Source organism: Dipodomys ordii, unplaced genomic scaffold (genome assembly GCF_000151885.1).
Source record: "Dipodomys ordii isolate 6190 unplaced genomic scaffold, Dord_2.0 Scaffold17, whole genome shotgun sequence".
Classification (NCBI taxonomy): domain Eukaryota; kingdom Metazoa; phylum Chordata; class Mammalia; order Rodentia; family Heteromyidae; genus Dipodomys; species Dipodomys ordii.
Window position 1 is genome coordinate 4,861,063 of NW_012267233.1, and position 19,376 is coordinate 4,880,438.

Sequence of the window (19,376 nt, forward strand, 5' to 3'; positions counted from 1 at the left end):
TCAGATAGAACTACTGAATTCGATTCTTGCCAGTTCTAGCAAGTAGGGACCTTGTCAACTATATTTTAAAGTTCTCGTAATTAAATAATTGTTATATGAAGTTACTTAGAGTTACACATATGAAACTATTGTGTTTAACTGAGGAGAACTACTGAGCCAGAACTAAATTACTCCTGAAATGATCTCTGGGAGAAGTATAGACAGGATGTTTAACTTCTCATTTCCTAGCTCTATACATAGTTTGATTTTTGTTACCAGGTACAGATTATAGCTTAATAAATAATATTTTACAATAACTTTTATGTAGCAAATTAGAAACCAAGCCTATTTGGTGATTCCAAAGAAAAAAATAGTTGGGAAATTTTTACTACAAAATACAGTTTTAGGGTGAATGGGTCAAAATAAGTAAGTAACACATAGCTCTGACTCATTGTCAAGAAAACAGTAACTTCACAATATCTCTCAGGTTGGTATTTAGCCATCACAAGTCTGACTACATGTATTATTTAAATAACTGAACATCTTTCATACAAATGGATAATATATCCTCTTCTGCTCATGCATGGACCCCCTGAGTCTACTTGATTTCCAAACAGAAAAATTAACACCATAACAGAGTTGACAAATAATCTCCAGGACTTTGCCGAAGTCCTCTGACTGATAACTGTTTGAACGCCGTAAGACTTCAAAAAAACTTCATCTGGTCAAGAAAAGTCCTAGTTTCTCTGAAATACCGCTTCAGAGCAAAACAAAAGATAATGGTAGTCAGGTGCTGATGGCACATACCTGTACTACTAGCTACTCAGGAGGTTGAGATCTGAAAATTGCGGTTCAAAGCCAGCACAGGCAAGAATGACTTTGAGACTCTTATCTCCAATTAATCACCTGAGAACCCAAAGTGGTATGGTAGCTCAAAATGGTGAAGTGCTAGTCATGAGCAAAGGAGCCCAGGGACTGCACCCAGGTCCTAAGTTGAAATCCCATGACTAACAAAAAGAAAAGAGAAGAGAAGTGAAGAGAAGAGAAGAAAAGAAAATTTTGTAACCAGTTGTCATCATTGAGTTCATAACAGGCTAGATCTTTTTGGTCCATGAAAGACATTCAGGACCTATGGAATGAATTGCTACTGTTTGGATAGAGCCCTTCCAGTGAATGCTGCAGCCTGTCTCTACCACACACAGCAAAGTGTGAATGCAGAGAGTTAGATGCAGAATATCTCTATGGAGTTAGACTTAGGTACAGCCTCAGTCCCATCCTTCCATTCTATTGACATACTGGGGAGCCTTTATTTTTATAGGCTTCTATTTGAGCTTGTAAGTTTAAATTATAGAAAGCAGGCATGCACATGCCAACTCTAAAATGTTTTCCATTTTAGTCACAAGGCAATGGCCTTGCAGTTGAAGATGAGGTGATGGAGAAAACTGTTTTTCAAAGATGGCCAGCTGAGGATCTTGGAAAATGTAATTACTTTGGCAGAATCCCTGTGGTCTAGTGTATTAATAGAATGTATAAGGTAACCCCAAGAAGTTCTAAATCAGTACTTTTTTATCATGGGTGTTTTTAGTACATGTTCCTTGACACCCATTCTTTTATTACATACTCTGTTTGTGAGGTTTACCCAACTAGCTAGGAGTATTTTATGAGCTAAGAAAACAACTTCTATTTTTATATCTATTCAATCCAGCCATGTACCTCCAACACAGTTGCCTAACCAGAGTTGAAAGAATTTAGTAGAATGGAATGAGGAGAAGTGTGAAGGGGAAGGAAGGAAAGACAAAGAAAAGGAAGGGAGGGGGCTGGGAAGGTGGCTCAGTGGTAAAATGCTTGCCCTGCATGCATGAAGCCTTGGTCGGTTCATCAGCACCACATAAGCAGAAAAAGCCGGAAGTGGTGCTGTGCCTCAAGTGGTAGAGTGCTAGCCTTGAGCTGAAGAGGTGAGGGACAGTGCCCAGGCCCAGAGTTCAGGCCCCACAACCAACAAAAAAGAAAAACAAAAAGAAAAAGTAAAAAAAAGAAAGGGAAGGAAAATGAGGGGAAGAGAGGGGGGAGGAGAACAGAGGGGGGAATTGGAAAGGGAGGAGTGGAAGAGAACAGAGAGAGGAAGAGTGAGATGGAAGAATGGCTGAAGACTAGGTAGAGAATTCAAAGCCATTGGATTATTTGGTACTTAGCTAATTTTTCTATCAAAACATAGAAGTGTTAGTAATGCTAGCCATACAAATGAGGAAGAACTTACCTTTTAAAATATGGTTTAGGGCTGGGAAGGTGGCTCTGTGGTAGAGCACTTGCCTTGCATGCTCAAGGCCCTGGGTTCAATTCCTCAGCACCACATAAGAAAAAAGAAAAAAGCCGGAAGTGGTGCTGTGGCTCAAGTGGTAGAGCGGACCCCCCAAAAAATAATATGGTTTATACCTTGGGGAGGTGAAAGGATGGTCAAAAGCCAGTTTTGCAGTGTTCTACTGACCACGAGTGGAACAGAGAACTTTAATGGATGTTGGATTGGAGCTGGGGTTGCAAGGAAAACATTCTGTGTTAAGAACACATTTTGAACACTACTATTTCCCTTTCTGGCATCATCCTTCCAGCTGCCAAAACAGTATTCATGCTAATCTATAAAACCTGCCGCCATATCTAGATCCAGTATCTATACGCTCACTTGTTCCTACAAGAAAATGTTCCAGCAGCTTCCTCTTGCTTCTCCCATCAGCCATTCTTTTCACTCTCCTCTGATCATTACCTTAACCATACAAGTGCAGGACCTATGGATTCATTATATCTTAAAAAGAATAAACCTGCCTTCCACTTGTATTTTCGTCCTATTTGCAGCAAAACTCATGATTGGAAGTGTGACAATTCTCATTGTATCTAATTCACTCTTTCCCCTCATTCTCTTTCCAACCCACTTCCTCAGCATTTGACTCCTCCATGCTTCTAAATTTATACTTGACAAGTCAGCAGTCACTACTGTAAGAATCCTTCATGTCCATCTCAGGGGACCATACTGAGGCAAGCAGGCATAGGAGAAAGACTATTATAAGGTTTATTAGAGGAGCCATATTTCCCCCAAGAGGGACCACATGCATCCATCCCTATTTAGGTAGCAGGAGAGTCCGGGAGCAGGACGTGAGGTAGGTGCAGTGCATGTGCAGGTAAGTCTGGGTGGAGAAAGGCAGTGGCCAGCTGTAAGGCAGCGAACTCTAGGGCTGGAAGGAGCTCGGGTCTGAGTGGAGCTGAGGACCAAAGGTGGGGATAATACTAACAACTACCACATTTCTCACCCCATATGCAGCCCCTAAACACAGTGCCCTTTGCCTACCAGGTCATGGCACCCCTACTTCCTACCTTGCTGGTCTCTCCTCAGTCTTTTTTTACCAGTTTCTCCCTGCCCACACCCCTCCATAGTCTCCAGGTCCATATGACCAAATCTCATTCTCCATTTCTTTTTTTATTCCTATTAACACAATCTTGGCAATCTCTTCAAGTCTCATAACTTTAGATACAATCAATGTCCAGATAGTGTTCCAATGTGTATGTGAAGTCCAGCCCTTTCCATTGAACTTCTGGTTCTCGTTGCTTTTCACTGTCTCCACCATTCCACCCCTCTTCTTCCACTCCAAATTAGGAGTTCCTTTCACTGCGATAACTGCAGAGAACTCCTAATTTGTTTCCTTGCTTCCAGTTCTCTGCATGGCAGCTGAAATGATCTTCCTGGAACTCAAATAACAGCTTTTTCTTTTTTTTTTTTTTTTGCTCAAAACCTTGCAACAGCTCTCCATTTCCATCAGAGGAAAAGTCAGTAGCATAGGTTATAAACTACCTGGTGTGTACTTATTATCTAGTCCTCATTTCAAACCCTCCAGTGTGTAAACTCTCTAAGGACAAGGTCATTTGCCTATCTTGGCACTGAATGATAAATATCTTAACTTTGTAAATATTTGAGGAAAGAATAAAAAGTATGTTCGAAGTCAATCTATTTCACTGATGAATTTCTCAATAGCTTCATTATACTGGCAAGATTTGATGGTTTCTCAATCAAATATAGTGTGTAATAAAAATCTTTCACGTCCATCCCAGGGGACCTTTCGGAGGCAAGCAGGTACAAGAGGAAGATCATTATAAGGTTTATTAGAGAGGCCATATTTCCCAGTAGAGGGAGCACTTGGCTTCTGTCCCTATCCAAGTGGCAGGAGGGTCTGGGCAGAGAGGGCGGGGCCAGCTGTATGGCGGGAACTCTAGGCCGGGTGGAGCTCAGATCTGGATGGAGCTGAGGACCAGAAGTGGGATAATACTAACAATTTGATCATGAATACATGATCAAATCATATCATGTTTATTTGTTATCTCATACAGCTTGTACTCAGCTGTTTAGAAAACAGTAGATCAAATCATTTTAGGCCTATTCCTGTGCATGAGGAAATATTTTCAGTCTTACATTGCTTGCCACGGTGTATTGATGTTATTTTTTAATTGATTTACTCTGCTTTAGAAGAGGTACTGTCCTTCCCGAGTGACCCATAAAACCATCCAGGCAGCAGCTGGAAGGAGATGAACCTTCACTGATCTCATTTGTACACTTTGCTCCTGTTTTCCATGCACTCTGCTTCTGAAACCATTCCAGTTAATTATAGCTTTCAGAGGCCTCTCAGAAAATTCATAGTTTCTCATCATGTAAAAAACACAGAAATCCAGGTAACAAAGGAGTTATTCCCAGGATCATACTTTTAAAACTCCATTAAGAAAGCTCATTCAAGCCACGCACTGGGGCTCATGCCTATTATAATCCTACCTAATCAGAAGGCTGAGACATGAGAATCACAGCAGTTTGGAGTCAGACTGGGCAGGAAACTCCATGAGACTCCTATCTCCAATAAACTACTCAAAAAAGCCAGAAGTGGCTCAAGTGGTAGAGTGCTCGCCTTGAGCAAAAGAAACTCAGGGACAGTGCCTGGGCCCAGAGTTCAAGCCTTGGGACTGGAAAAAAAAATTCAGTATAGTCCAATGTGTCCACTATATATAGCATATAGAATATGCTGCTGTGTACGTGATGTGTTTTATATATTATATCAATATGTTACCTATTTGCATATTATATATAATGTAGCCTATGATTTATAATGTTATATATCTTACTTCATTCTTATCCATTTTCAGCTTTTACTTGCTAAATGGTATACCCAAATCTTTTTCTGATCCCTTTCTTCCTATCCAGTAACCCCATGTTATTTATGCTACTGATTACAGGTCTACTACTATAACAGTCTTTTTCTTTCCATAATTTATAGCACCAGAGACTTTAAAAATAAACCTCAACTTTCTATACTAATACTACTCTTGATTATTATCTTTTAATACTATTTCAATTATCAAACATATAAAATTATTTCTTCAAGCCAGTGTGGTGGATAGTAATTACAAGCTTGGAATTCTAGCAGTTGGAGGCTAAAACAGGAGAAGTGTGAGTTTCAGGCCATCCTAAGCTATACAGTGAGACTCAAACACAAATGAATGAACGAATGAATGAGAAAAAGACCTCTCCATCCTACTCTTCTTTAATCCAATTTTCAGCAAAACTCCTTGAAAAACATTATTCTCTCTGCCCATTTGGTTTTAGAATGTACACACCTGTTTTTCAGCATTACTTCCTAAGATACATATTATTCTAATCTAGTAATTTTCTAATATTTAAGATAGCTTATCTGATTGTGCTTTTAACATCATTTCTTCAAGAAATATTTTAGTAGGGTATCAGAGGAAAATGAATTTTATCTATCTGACATGCAATTATGTGTGCATTCATTTCAATAAGACATGTTTGAAATTCCAATCTTCTTCTTAGAGGACATGGAGACGAGCATGGTGTCTGTTCTTGCATATCACACCATTTAGTGGAAAAAGAAAGTTATGTAGCAAAGAGAGGTCAGTTAGGGCTAAGTGCTATAAAAACAGATGACGTACTGGAAAGGCTTGAGGAGCTATTTAGATTGAACAATCTTTTCTGATTGCCTAATCAATCTAAAGAAGTTATCTTTAGTGCAAATTCCAAAAAGAGAGAAGGAGCAAGCCCTTTGAAGAAGGGAAGGAAGTGGGTTCCAAGAGAGAAGTGGAACTGGGAGGAGAGGGGAGAGCGTGGCTGGGGCGGATTAACATTGTGATTAGCAGGAAGCAGGAATAGGAGGATCGCCATCCAGGCTGGACCTGGCACAAAGTATGAAGCTCTACCTGAGAAACAAACTCGAAGTGAAGGACTTGGGGACATGTTCAAGTGGTAGATCACTTTCCAAGCAGACAGGAAGCCCTGAATTCAAACCCCCTGTACCACCAAAGTAAAGAAGTTGGTTTTGTTCCTATTGACTTCAGAAGCTATCCAGGAAAATTAGCAAGTAAATGATTTGGTCTTCTGTCTTCTTTAATAAACACATTACCATTCTGCTCCTGGGTGGAGACAGGCTGGCTAATGGAAGTAGATAAGTAGCAAGCTCTAGTCATTAGAACATGACCATTGTATTAAAATATATCACAAAGGTATATTTCCTTCTGTGCCTATGACATTTCTGAATATACCTTTAGTTGCCAGCTTCTTTTGTTATATTGCTGCAACAAAATCCTTGAGACAGGCTACAAGTAAAAAAAAAAGATTTATTATTTAGTTCATAGTATTTTGGAGGATGAAAGTCTGAACAACATGGCCCAGATTATGGCAAGGTGTTCAGGACAGATGGTAGTGAGACAGCACAAGCCAAGAATTCAGACACAAATGCCCTATCAATGATGAGCTCAATTAAAAGCACACAAGCATTATTTTATGTAAGCCTTCCACTCCCTCAGAAGCTATAGTGTTTCTTAAAGAAGAAACTGAAAAGCAATTCTCACCCTCTGACCTACTTGCTGGCTCAAATATTTAACATGCACTGGAAACTGAGCGAGAATATCGTACACTTAGAGACTAATTACATGTGCCAGTTGTGGGGACGAAGGGGAACATCTTTCCTAAGGTGAATTGGCTGCGAACCCTCATGCTAGTCTTTGTCACCAAAACTACCTGTGATGTTAGAACACACACAACGCATCTGGTATCAGATGTGCCTGTGCCCTTGTCTGGGTTGGGTACTGTATTTATATCTTTCCTTTGTTTTGCTTTATTAATAAGCTTTCTTAGTCACCATCTGGATATGTCCTCAAAACCTTTTCTGCAACAGCATCATGTACTTGGTTCCTAAGGGCCCAATGGAGGTTTCCTCTCTGGAGCATCACTAGTTACAAATCTGGTAATAGAAGGGGAGGGGAGAGAGAGAGGAAGAGAGGGAGAGGGAGGAAAAGGGAAAGAGTGTGTCAATGGGGGTCAAGCTCTGCTTTTTGTAATGATCTTCCTGAGAGGACTAACCAGGGTGCCATGAGAAATTCCTTAATCCTTTGTTAGGGATTAGTACTCTTAAGTATTTCAGCGCCTTTTAGTACCAGTACCCTGAAGACTGCAAGAAATATAGCACATGGAAAAGAACATACAATAAATCACATTGCACATTAAAAACAACAACAACAAAGAAAAACCTCTTGTGTCCATGTCTTGGAGTTCATGTCCCTTATATGGTCATATGTACATAGCTATTTAGTTATTCTGCTCATCTAGATGTATACTAACTATTGTAAACAAGGGAATCCATGGGACCTAAGTTTCTTTTGTTCTGGCTTACTTCACTTAATATGATTTTTTTTCCAAGTCTTTGGGGGCGATGTCATTCTAATCTCTAATGGAAGTATAGAATTCCACTGGGTGTATATACCACATTTTCTTGATTCATTCATCTACTCAGGGGCATATGGGTTGGTCCCATAACTTAGCTATGGTGAATAATGCTGCAGTGAACATTTTCATTTGATCTGGGGAAGGGATTTGATCTGGGGAAGGGATGGGGAATAACAAAATGATGAGACAAAGAACAAAGGGTGAAGCAATACTCACAAGACACTATGTTGGAAATGGACTTTACAACTTGGGGGAAGGAATCAGGAGAGAGGGAAAAACCAGGGAGGAGATAACAATGTTCAAAAAGCAATGTACTCATTAACTGTATGTAACTGTTGCCCCTCTGTACATCAACTTTATAATTTAATTAAGTTAAATTTTAAAAAAAAAAGAGGGGAAAATGGGTGAGAATGAGGCAAAGAGTGATGTTACACAAAAGGATATGAACTCTTGGCCTGATTTACGTAACTGTTACCCCTCTGGTTTAACATTTTCCTTTTTTGTATGTTTTTTATTGTAAAAATACTGTACAGAGGGGTTGCAGTTACAAGAGCAAGGTAATGAGTACATTTCCTATCAAGCTTTGTTGCCTCCTCCTTTGTTTTCAAATAAAAGTAATAGAAAAGTAAATTATGTTAAAAAATTTAAAAAAATCTTCTACCCAGTAATTGTAGTAATTTTTTGTTTGATCTCCTGTAATAAATACATATACTTGGTTTTATAAAAATATTATTTCCGTGTTAAAAAAAAATTGAGTTCAATATCTGGGTACCAATGAATGCTTCATGACTCACATCCTAGCAACTCAAAAGGTGGAGATCTGAGGATCAAGGTTAGAAGCTAACCTAAAAATTCTGTGAGACTCATTTCTCTAATTAACCAGCAAAAAGCTCGAAGTGGAGCTGCAGTTCAAGTGTCAGCCTTGAACACAAGAAGCTCAGGGACAGGGCTGAAGCCCTGAGTTCAAGCTCCATAGCTGGCATGCACACTATACCACACACACACACACACACACACGCACACACACACAATTGCATTCAATCATTTTTAGATAAAACAGTTTTTAAACTACAGTATCTTTTTCTAACCATGTGAGGGATAAATTTTGCATCAATTTCCTCCTTCAATGGCTCACTGTTTTTTGAATTATTATTGTTGGTTCTTCGCTTCCTGCTTGAGTGGTGAGCATTTGCTTGCACACAAGAATTTTTGCTCAATGAGCTGAAAATAAATTTAGGATATCTAAAGCATTGATATTAATTGTAACTTTTTCTATTTGGAGTAGCTTCCTTGGAAGCCATTTATAGTTTATTGCCTTGGCAATGTTTGTCACAGGAAGGATTAATTTCTTTGAAAGGTTATGGTTTGAAAGATTCAAAATGATTGCTGCCTTGACTATTTTAAGGATAATCATATGCCTATTCATCTATATATACACACCCAAAGTACATTTCCTAAGGTATGAGATTTACAAAGTTATTCTGCCACTGAAGGTTACTTTGATATATGAGATTATATGAGTTTTTCTGATCTTGCCAAGGACATTAAGAACATTTTGTTCAATAATGTAAATGATGGCTAACCCAGACTGAACCTAAATTAATATTCTGCTTCAAAACTTAACAGATGCATATACTATGTCACATGGAAGTATATCTGTGCAATTTAAACCACCACCCTTGAATCTATTTTGCTAAAAACAGAATGTAAGGGAAGACATACTATATAGTTCATGTTTGCAGATTCTCTCTTACACAGAGCTCTCTCTAGTGGTCAAAGGCAGTTACTGCACTGCAGAGCAGCCAACACAAGAAATGGACACCCTAAGTCCTTTTACTCTCTTTGGTTGTGACCACTGAGGAGTGGACAAATAGTGGAATCTCACAAATACTTAGACCTAGGGCTCTACAACTGTTAACTTCTACGAAAATGTTCTCTTATCCATAAAGATGAATAATTTCAGTGCTTATAAACAAGTAGCCTAAAGATCAAGAACAAATAAAGTATATTCTTTGTGCCGAAAAGTAGTCTAATAGGAGGTAAGGCTCTCAGATGAAGTGTAATCTACTATCACAAGTTTTATGTTCAAGGGGTTGTCTAGACAGTTTAACTTACATTATTTCATTTGTCCTCAAAATAACCACAATGTAAGCATTCTACACTATTGTTAGAGTAAAACTATGAGGAGAAAGTCAATGAATTTGTCCAAGGTCACAAAACAAAAAAGCTGAACACCTCAAGTTTTAAATTTGCATCCTACCTGTTCCTACTACAAATGTGTGAGCTTTACTGATGTATAATGTTGTTTGCTATTTATCATTGCATACCTTCCTTCATGGGGTTGACCATATTAATCCACTCCAGAGCACAATGAAGGTCATCTACTTAATGTTGAGAACCCAGTGATATCTCCTACTTTATCCATTGATGGTAGGCAGATTCATTCTCAACCCTGAGGTAGACCTGATTTAAAGTAAACAAACCAACAGCTGCTTATCTATAATCTAATCTATTGTCAAAGTGCACACTAATGTCTATGTAAGTTTATTAGGACTCTGCAAATATGACTACAAGGTTATAACATACACACATACATGTACAAAATGTTACAGTAATTGTTTTAGTATTATGACATATGGATATCTTTCATTTATTGTTTCTTTTTGTATCTCTACTTATTTCTAAAATGAACATGACTACATAAATGTATTGTATGTGCAAATAAAAATGGAAACTCTAATCTCCCCATTGATACCACATTTTGTTTTGTTTTGTTTTAATTTTTAATGACTAGTCTATTTCTGGGCCTCAGAAGTGTAAAACAATCTTATAATGCATCTCCATTTCTACTTCTATTTTTAATGTGTTTTATTTTCTTTCTGTAGTTGTACAAAGGAATTGCCATTCAACAGCAGTTTACAGGTACAGTTCCTCTTGATCATCTCCCCTTTGATCATTCTCACCCACCCCACCCCTGCCTGCCCTCACTTTTCTTTATTATGTTATGCATTGAATTTTTGCCATTTAACAAAGCAATTTCTAGATACAATACATCTTGATCTGTGTCATCCTATCAACATCCTCACCCCCTTTTTCCTAGCCCCTAATTTTTATTCCTTTTCCCTGTTTTCCTCGGTTCTGTGGCATATACAATGCATTCTTGCCTGCATTCTATTCATTTCTCCTCTTCATTCTTCCACCCTTCTCTTCCTGCCCCCTTCTCCTCACAAGTAATCATTTTCTAGTACTCGTTTTGTTAGGCTTTGACTTAGTCTTTCTAAAGAATTATACTATTTGTATTCTCCTTAGATTCTATTATACTTCAGTTAATTCCTTTATAACTGCGTGGGTGCCACCCAGTGTGCTTAATTCTAGATTTATAGACTCACTCTTGTTCCCATTAGTGAGGGAAACCATGCAATCTGTGCTTCTCTGGGTCTGGCTTACTTCACTTAACATAATCCTCTCCAGGTTTTTCCATTTCCCTGGAATGGGGCAATGTCATTCTTTCTGATGTGTGAGTAGAATTCGATTGTGTGTATATACACCATATTTTCTTGATCAATACACCCATTGAGGGGCGTCTGAGCTGATCCCATATCTTGGTTATGGTAAATAATGCTGTGGTAAACATGGCTGTGGTGGCAGCTTCTGTGTGGCCTGTTTTTGTTCTACTGGATAAATGTGGAATTGCTGGGTAGTTCTGTGTTTAGTTTTTTGAGAAACTTCCATACTGCTTTCCAGAGCCATTGAACAAGTTTACATTCCCACCAACAATGTAATAGAATTCCTGTTTGGCCACATCCATGCCAGCCTTTGATATTGTTAGTTTTTTTGATAATGGCCATTCTGAGTTTCAATGTTGTCTTGATGTGCATTTCCTTTATGGCAAGAGATAGTGAACATTTCTTTATGTGTCTTTGGCTATATTGTCTTCTTCCTTTGAGAAGTCTCTCTTTAAGTCAGCCAGCCCCTTTATTAATGGGGTTGTTATTTCTTTGAGGGTTTATTTTTTGAGGGTGCAATTGATATCACATTTTGAACATCACACATATTCAATGTTCATCACCTCAATATTGTTTTTAAAAATCTATATGTTATATTTGTTCCATACATTATATTTGTTTTTTAAAGTGTGACTTGCACCACACTTTTGCTAATCTAGTTTTGAAGATTTCTTTAGAAAGGGTTGACATCAGAGGGCTAGGGTATAGTTCAGTTGGAAGAGGTCAGTCCCCAATATCTAAAAAAATAATAAAGAAAATTATCTTCCTGAGGCTGGGAGTAGGAATAAAGAGGTAGAGTTCCTACCTAGTAAACGAGAGGCCCTGAGTTCAAACCACAGTGCTGCATCACCGAAAGGAAAAACAAAATTAAAAATAGAAAGGATTGAAATCAGGAGTTAATTAATGTGAGGGGTGAGAGAAGGGGTAGGTTAGGTGCTATGGGTGACAATGTTATCACTTTGTATTTATGGACTGTTTTGTAGACTAGGAACTTCTTTGAACAACCACTTAAAGATAAGAAAAAAAATTAAAAAACAAAATCAGGAAAGCAACTTCTTTTGTAATAGCCCCACAAAAAATAAAATACCTAGAAGTTAACTTTAAAAAAATAATGCAAGGGAATAAAGTAGTACTTTGGCCTACGAAAGAAAAAGAAAAAAAAACAGTAACAGCAACAATGGCTGCCAGCCACTAGACCAGGGCTGTCCTCCCCCATCCACAACACCAGTGCCTCGGGGTTAAGGGTGATATATGAAGTGTTTACCCAGAGACCCATGCTTCCTCCTCAACTGCTAGATCCATTCATTGAGAAAACACTGGGTCCTGAGAACACTGGTTCACCCATGGATAATAAGGAAGGAGCCCATACTGAAGGAGAGGGAGCCTGGTGAAGGATTAGGACTGGGAACTGGCTTTGAGGGGAGTATATACTTTTCCTTGCAGTGATGTGTGAAGAGCTCCATTTTACTACTATCTGGCCAGACTATCCGTGTACAGGGAAGGTGATTCACTCTATGCAGAAAACAGAGTAGGGGAGAAGGAAAAGTGAGATCATTCCACAGTCTGCTTGCTAAGCCTAAGGCCCCCTGGGACTGCATCCTTTTTCCAATTTAAGCCTCAAAACATCAAGTGCTACAGGTAGGCCTGTATCTGAGTCTTGGGATCCAATGACCTACCTGAGATCCAGCCAGCAATAAACCTTCTCTCTTAATCAATATTTTCTCTTAATTAAGTTTGGCTTCCATCTCAAGATCGACTTGAAGGCATTGCCAACACAGATAAATAGCTTTCATCCTCAGCAGCCCTTGTAAGCATGAAGCTTGAACTCCATCCCACCTTGAACTCTTTCAGTTAGGCTTTGTCTTTATTAGACATACAGCCAATTTGCTAATCATGAGTTAACACGCATCTTCAGTAAAGAAAATGGCTCTGAAAACCATGGAATGGACTTAAGCCATGTAAATATATAACTATCAATTACAGGTGTAGCTGGATGGAAATGAGGTACTATCACAATTTTATTATAAGTGATATTGCTAGATGATTTATTTGACATGCAACTTTGGTCTCCTATTCTGTATTAGATGTTTATATTCTTCTGAATATCAGTGATCACTGAGTAGACGTTTTGCTTCAAGCACACACTTATACATACATATTGAATACAAACTTAAAAATTCAGAAGTAATCTGAGGCCATTTAAGAAGAAAATAGTTGAGCAGAAATGTCATGGGACTTTGCTTTCAATTTGACATTTATGCTTATGCTCCCTTTTACTTTTCAAATAAGTTCAAAAAAAAGTCTGGAGTTAGAATAAAAGACACCATTTCCTGTGAGCGGAGTCTCTCCTTCCTTCATTCCATGCTCTGATGCACCTTCTTAAGGATCTTCCTCATTCCACCTCTGATCTCTTTTCTACTCTTCCATTTTCATAAATGACAGTATTCAGAGAACGAAGATCTAGTCTTCTCTGGTGCTATTTGTGTTCACAACATCTAATGCATCATGGGTAGTCAATAAATATTTTCCAAAGGGATAATTTTCTGAGTGAAGATCAAACAATATTAGGCCTACCACTGTAGACCCTACTTCATAAACACTGCTCTGTTAAACTCACTTACGGAGCAATCTACAGAACACAGGATGGACACAATTAGAAGAAAAAAAAAAAGACAGCTTGAGACAGATTTTAACTTGCTTGGGGTCCTTACAATGCACCTTTCCATGACTGTGATAGAAACAAGAAATAAGGGAGAGAGAAAATAGCAAGGTGCCTATGAAGAAAAATGAGGGGAAATGTGTGGACAAATAGATAGGTAAGAGCAATAAAAATTTTCCATCAGTTTAGAAATATATATTCTAAGTTCCACTTCTTTTTCATTTGGTCTTGTGACTAAGATTTAGTAAACTGAGCTATCCAAGCATAGATTTCCTATTGATAAAGCAGTGAAGTTTAAAGGCCTTTCTTGTTTTTTGAATATTTTTATCTTTAAGTAGTTGTTCAAAAAAGTTGCCATTCAACAAAGCATTTTGTGTATATAATGCACCTTGATCAATGTCAATCCTTTCAATAGATCACCCTCCTTCCTACTCTACCACTTCCCTTACATTACTGAATTTCTTAGGGTATGTTTTTGCCATTGAACAAAGCAGTTTATGTATACATTGCATATTGATGTGTGTCATCCCATCAACATCTTTACCCTCCTTCGCCCTACTCCTTCCCTTATTTTTCTCAGTTCTCTGTTATATACAATGAATTCTTGCCTGCTTTCTTCTCTCTTCCCCTTAATTCATCTACCCCACTCCCTTTCCCCCCCCCCTTACAAGTATCCATGGTTCCTTAAAAAAAACTGAACATAGAAATACCCTACTACCCATCAATTCAACTCCTGGGCATTTATCCAATGGGTACTATAAAGGCTACAGTAAAGCTACCAGCACAACCATGTTTATTGCAGCACTATTATATGGAATCAGCCCTAATGCTCCTCAGTTGTCAAATGGATTGAGAAAATTTGTTGTATATACACAATGGAATTCTACTCCTCCATCAGAAAGAATGACATTGAACCATTCATAAGGAAATGGAAAAACTTGGAAAAATTAAGTGACGTAAGTCAGACCAGAAAAACAAAGGTTTCATGGTTTCCCTCATTTGTGGTACCTAGAATATGCCTATAAATCTATAAGTAAACACAATGGGTGGTAAGCAAGTGGTTACAAAAGAATTGACTGAAGTATAATAGACTCTATGGAGAGCTCAAATAGTATAATTCTTCAGAATGACTAAGTCAAAACCCACCAAAATAACAAGTCCTTTTTCCTTTGAAAATCTACATTTATTTGTTTTGTTTGTATTTCTCTGAGTATTTTTATTATTCTTAAGTAGTTGCCATTCACCAAAGCAGTTCATATATATATATATATATATATATATATTATATATGCATCTTGATCACAGTCATTTCTTTCAACATTCTCACCCACCCTTCCCAAACCACCTCTTTCCTTACTTTTCCATTTAACAAAGCAGTTTATAAGTACAATGCATCTTGTTCTGTGTCAGCACTTCAAAATCTTCAACCCCTTTCAACCCACCTCTTCCCTTATGTTCATTCTTGTCTGCATTCTCTCCTCTTCTTGGATTCATTCTTCTACCCTTTTCCTTGACCCCTTTCTATAATTTAATTCTTTGAGGGTTTAACATCACCTACTAACAAAGACAATTTTTAATTTTTAATTTTCTTCTGTACAGAGAGGTTACAGTTACATTAGGAAGGCAATGAGTACATTTCTTGTTGAGCATTGTTACCCCCTCCTTACAAAGACAATTTTAAAAAAAATTCTTCCTTCTCAATCTGCATAGTTGTTTTTTTTCTTGGCTTACTGCATTACCTAAGACTTCCAGTACAATGTTGAAAGAATGTGAACAAGGAATGCCTTGTTTCTCATCTGAGCAGAGAATATGTTTACTCACCACCAAATATACTGCTAACTATGAGGATTTTGTGTTTTGTTTTGTTTTTCAAGTACCCATTTCCTGGTACTTATTTGTTTGGGCTTTGACTTAGTATTTGTGAAGCATTGCACTATATGCACTCACCATAGAGTCTATTCTACTTCAGTTAATTCATTTGTAACCACTTGCTTACCATCCAGTGTGTTTACGAAGATTTATAGGTACGCTCTAGCTACCACAAATGAAGGAAACCAAGCAACCTATGGATCTGGCTTACTTCACTTAATATAATTTTTCCAAGTCTTTCCATTTCCTGACAAATAGTGCAATATCAGTCTTCCTGATGAATTAGTAGAATTGTATCGTGTATCGATAGCACCCTTTTTCCACCTATTTGTCCATTGAAGTGCATCTGGGCTACAGCCTTTTCTACCACTGACTTTGTTTTCATGAGTTCTAAAAACATTCACATTAGTTCCAAAAGGGGGCAGCATTTACTCACTCTTTAGTCACAGTAAGCAATCCAAAAGTTATTATTTTCATTAGGCTTTAGGGCAATGAAAATTTGGAAAATTGGAGACAAAGGGCATTTTCACACTTGAGTTTGGTGAGAGTAAAAAGGATGTCAAGAAGGAAGATGTGTGGAAATCCTGGCTTCTACTTTCCTGTGTAGGCATTTATGAACAGCTAGGCAAGACAGTTTTGCACGTATGTAGCTCTATTTCTGTGCCTTCTTCTCTGTACAATCATTGATTTACCCATTCTATTTGCTCAACAAATACACTGAACACCATATTTATGTGTGTATATATATATATATATATATATATATATATATACACACACACATATATATATATATATGAGTTTTCATAGGCTCTTCTTCCCTGAAACAAAACACACTCTACATTTTATGACTTAAGATATAATAGTTCCTAAGGGTAATTGTATCAGGAATTAGAGTAGGACTGGGATTTATCTGTACTTTAGTATGTGCTAGAAGATATGTTTATAGCAAAAAAAAAAAGTTAAGTCACTAATACTTGACGTCTCAGATCGTGAATGTGATCATTTGGGACCTGTTCACTTCCCCTGGAATGCTACCACTCTGGGAGCTTCCTCAAAAATAACCTTGATTGCTTTCTTCCAACACTGAACCAACATTAGGGGTAACAATTTAGAGACTGCATATTCAGCCTGCTTCATTTTGGGAAGAAGGAAAGTGGCCTATAGAGATTGCTACTTTTCTATGGTATGCTGCTGAGCCCTTTCAGGTTATTTCTCTTCATGTTTTTCTATGTGTTCTTCTTTTGAAATTTACTCTATCTACTCAGGATTCATTACAGTTTGACTAACAAAATTAAATTTTTGAACAACTCTAAACTTATCGGTAAATTGAATTTTTCCATTAGGTTTCTTTTGGGCGGGGAGGGGGTCATGTCTTGGTGTTCAATTGGCAAAGCCATCACCAAACCCAAGGTCACCTAGCTTTTCTCCTAAACAGTTTTAGTGGAGTTTCACAGATGTCTGTTTTACATTTCCTTTTTTAACTCCTAAACAATTTTAGTGGAGTTTCACAGATGTCTGTTTTACATTTCCATTTTCAACTAATTTTTGTAAAGATTATGAGATCTAGGTCTAGCTTCCTTTTCTTTCTTTTTCTCTTTGTCTCCTTTCCTTCCTTCCTTCCTTCCTTCCTTCCTTCCTTTCTTCCTTCCTTCTTTCCTTCCTTCCTTCTTTCCTTCCTTCCTTCCTTCCTTCCTTCCTTCCTTCCTTCCTTCCTTCCTTCCTTCCATCCCTCTTTCCAGTTGTTCTATCACCACTTCTGGGAAGAATACTTCTCTATTTTGTTATCTTTGATCTTTTATTTATGTTTGTATCTTTTGAATCCCTTTATTCCATATCAATAGAGAATTTTTTTGTCTTTTCGTGCTGGCAACTTCATCTTGATTATTATAGTCTTAATGAAGTTAAACAGTGTTAATTGTCTAATTTACTTTTCTCCTTCAACATTTTATTGGCTATGGTTGGTCTTTTACCTCTCCATTTAAACCTTAAAATATGTTTAAAATTCACAAAATAACTTTCTGAAGTTTCAATTTAATTACATTATATTTGCATTATTGACAATATTGACTCTTGATCCATGGACCTGTAATATCTATGTAGTTCTTTTAATTTTTCAAGGTGTTATGGCTTTCTTCATATATGTCTTTCACATATTTTATTAAATGTCTACCTATTTAATTCGAGAGGAGTTTTAATGTAATGACATTAAATTTTTATTTCAAATTTTGATTATCCATTACTGGTACATAGGGAAGTTATTAAACTTTTGTATATTAAACTTATATCTTGTAACTTTCTATAATTTAATTTGAGATTTGCATGCTACTTCTAACAGACAATTTTAAAAAATTTCTTCCTTCTCAATCTGTGCAGTTGTTATTCTTTTTTCTTGACTTATTGCATTACCTAAGACTTCCAGTACAATGCTGAAAGAATGTGAACAAGGAATGCCTTGTTTCTCATCTTAACAGGCAATGTTTTCTCACCCTGAGTATATTGTTAACTATGAGGTTTTTTTTCTTCAAATAGATGTTCTTATCAAGTTTAGGAAGTTTCTTAAGTATTCTAGTTTGCTGATAGTTTTAATAATGAGTGGATACTATGTTTTATCATGTCCTTTTTGGCTTTTCTTATGATCACATGACTCCTGGCTTCCTAAACATGCTTGTACGATGGATTACAATAACTGATTTTCAATTTTTGAGTTAACTTTGGATACCGATGTAAATCCCATATGATTAAGGTGAGTCATTCTTTGTATATATTGTTGGGTTTGCCATGCTAATTTCCTTTTAGAAACATTATTAGGCTCTCCAGTGCTTCTGCTTTCTTACTCCAGAACTTCAATAGTAATTTTATCTCTAACATTCCTCAAAAATAAGAATTCCATACCACTAATATCAAGAAGCAGTAGAAGACCATTGGCCCAGGAGTTTAGCTTGATTTTCAATCTGGCTCCACTACTTCCCAGCTACAGAAACACAAGTCAACGGTTCATCCTCGAGCAGTCACTCACTTGTCAGATAAACACTTAAAACATTCCCTCCCCTCAAAAACCCAAGCTTCTCAACATTCTAATCACAGCACTAATTCATAGCAGTCATGGTGAGTAAATGTACAGTTCGTATGAAGCAACACTTGCCTTGACCTCTTTATCTGTGATCCTGGGATTGTGCACCCCTCAATAAAGCATCATCAAGCATTCCAGTGTATTCTGTCTTATAGAAAACATGTGCTGCAGTGTTCATTTAAACTAGTGCGATTATTAGGAAGTCATGTCAACAGGTTTGTTCTTTGAAATTCTCCCTCATCTTATCTCTAGAGAACTATTTTATTCAAATTAAATGTTAAGAGACCAAGAGCAACCCAGAACAAAACATATCACAAAAGGGTGCCTTGAAGGTTGAAATGGTGTATGTTTCTGTTTCAGAAACCACTCTCCCTTAGCAACCAACTGACTGATGCTAACAGTGACCAAGTCCTTCGTTAGAATCTCCTTTAGAGATTGTCTGCTCTCGTGATTCCTTAAGGTTAGTTGCCTGCTTATAGGCAAACCCATAAACCACACATGCATACATATATGTACGCATGCACG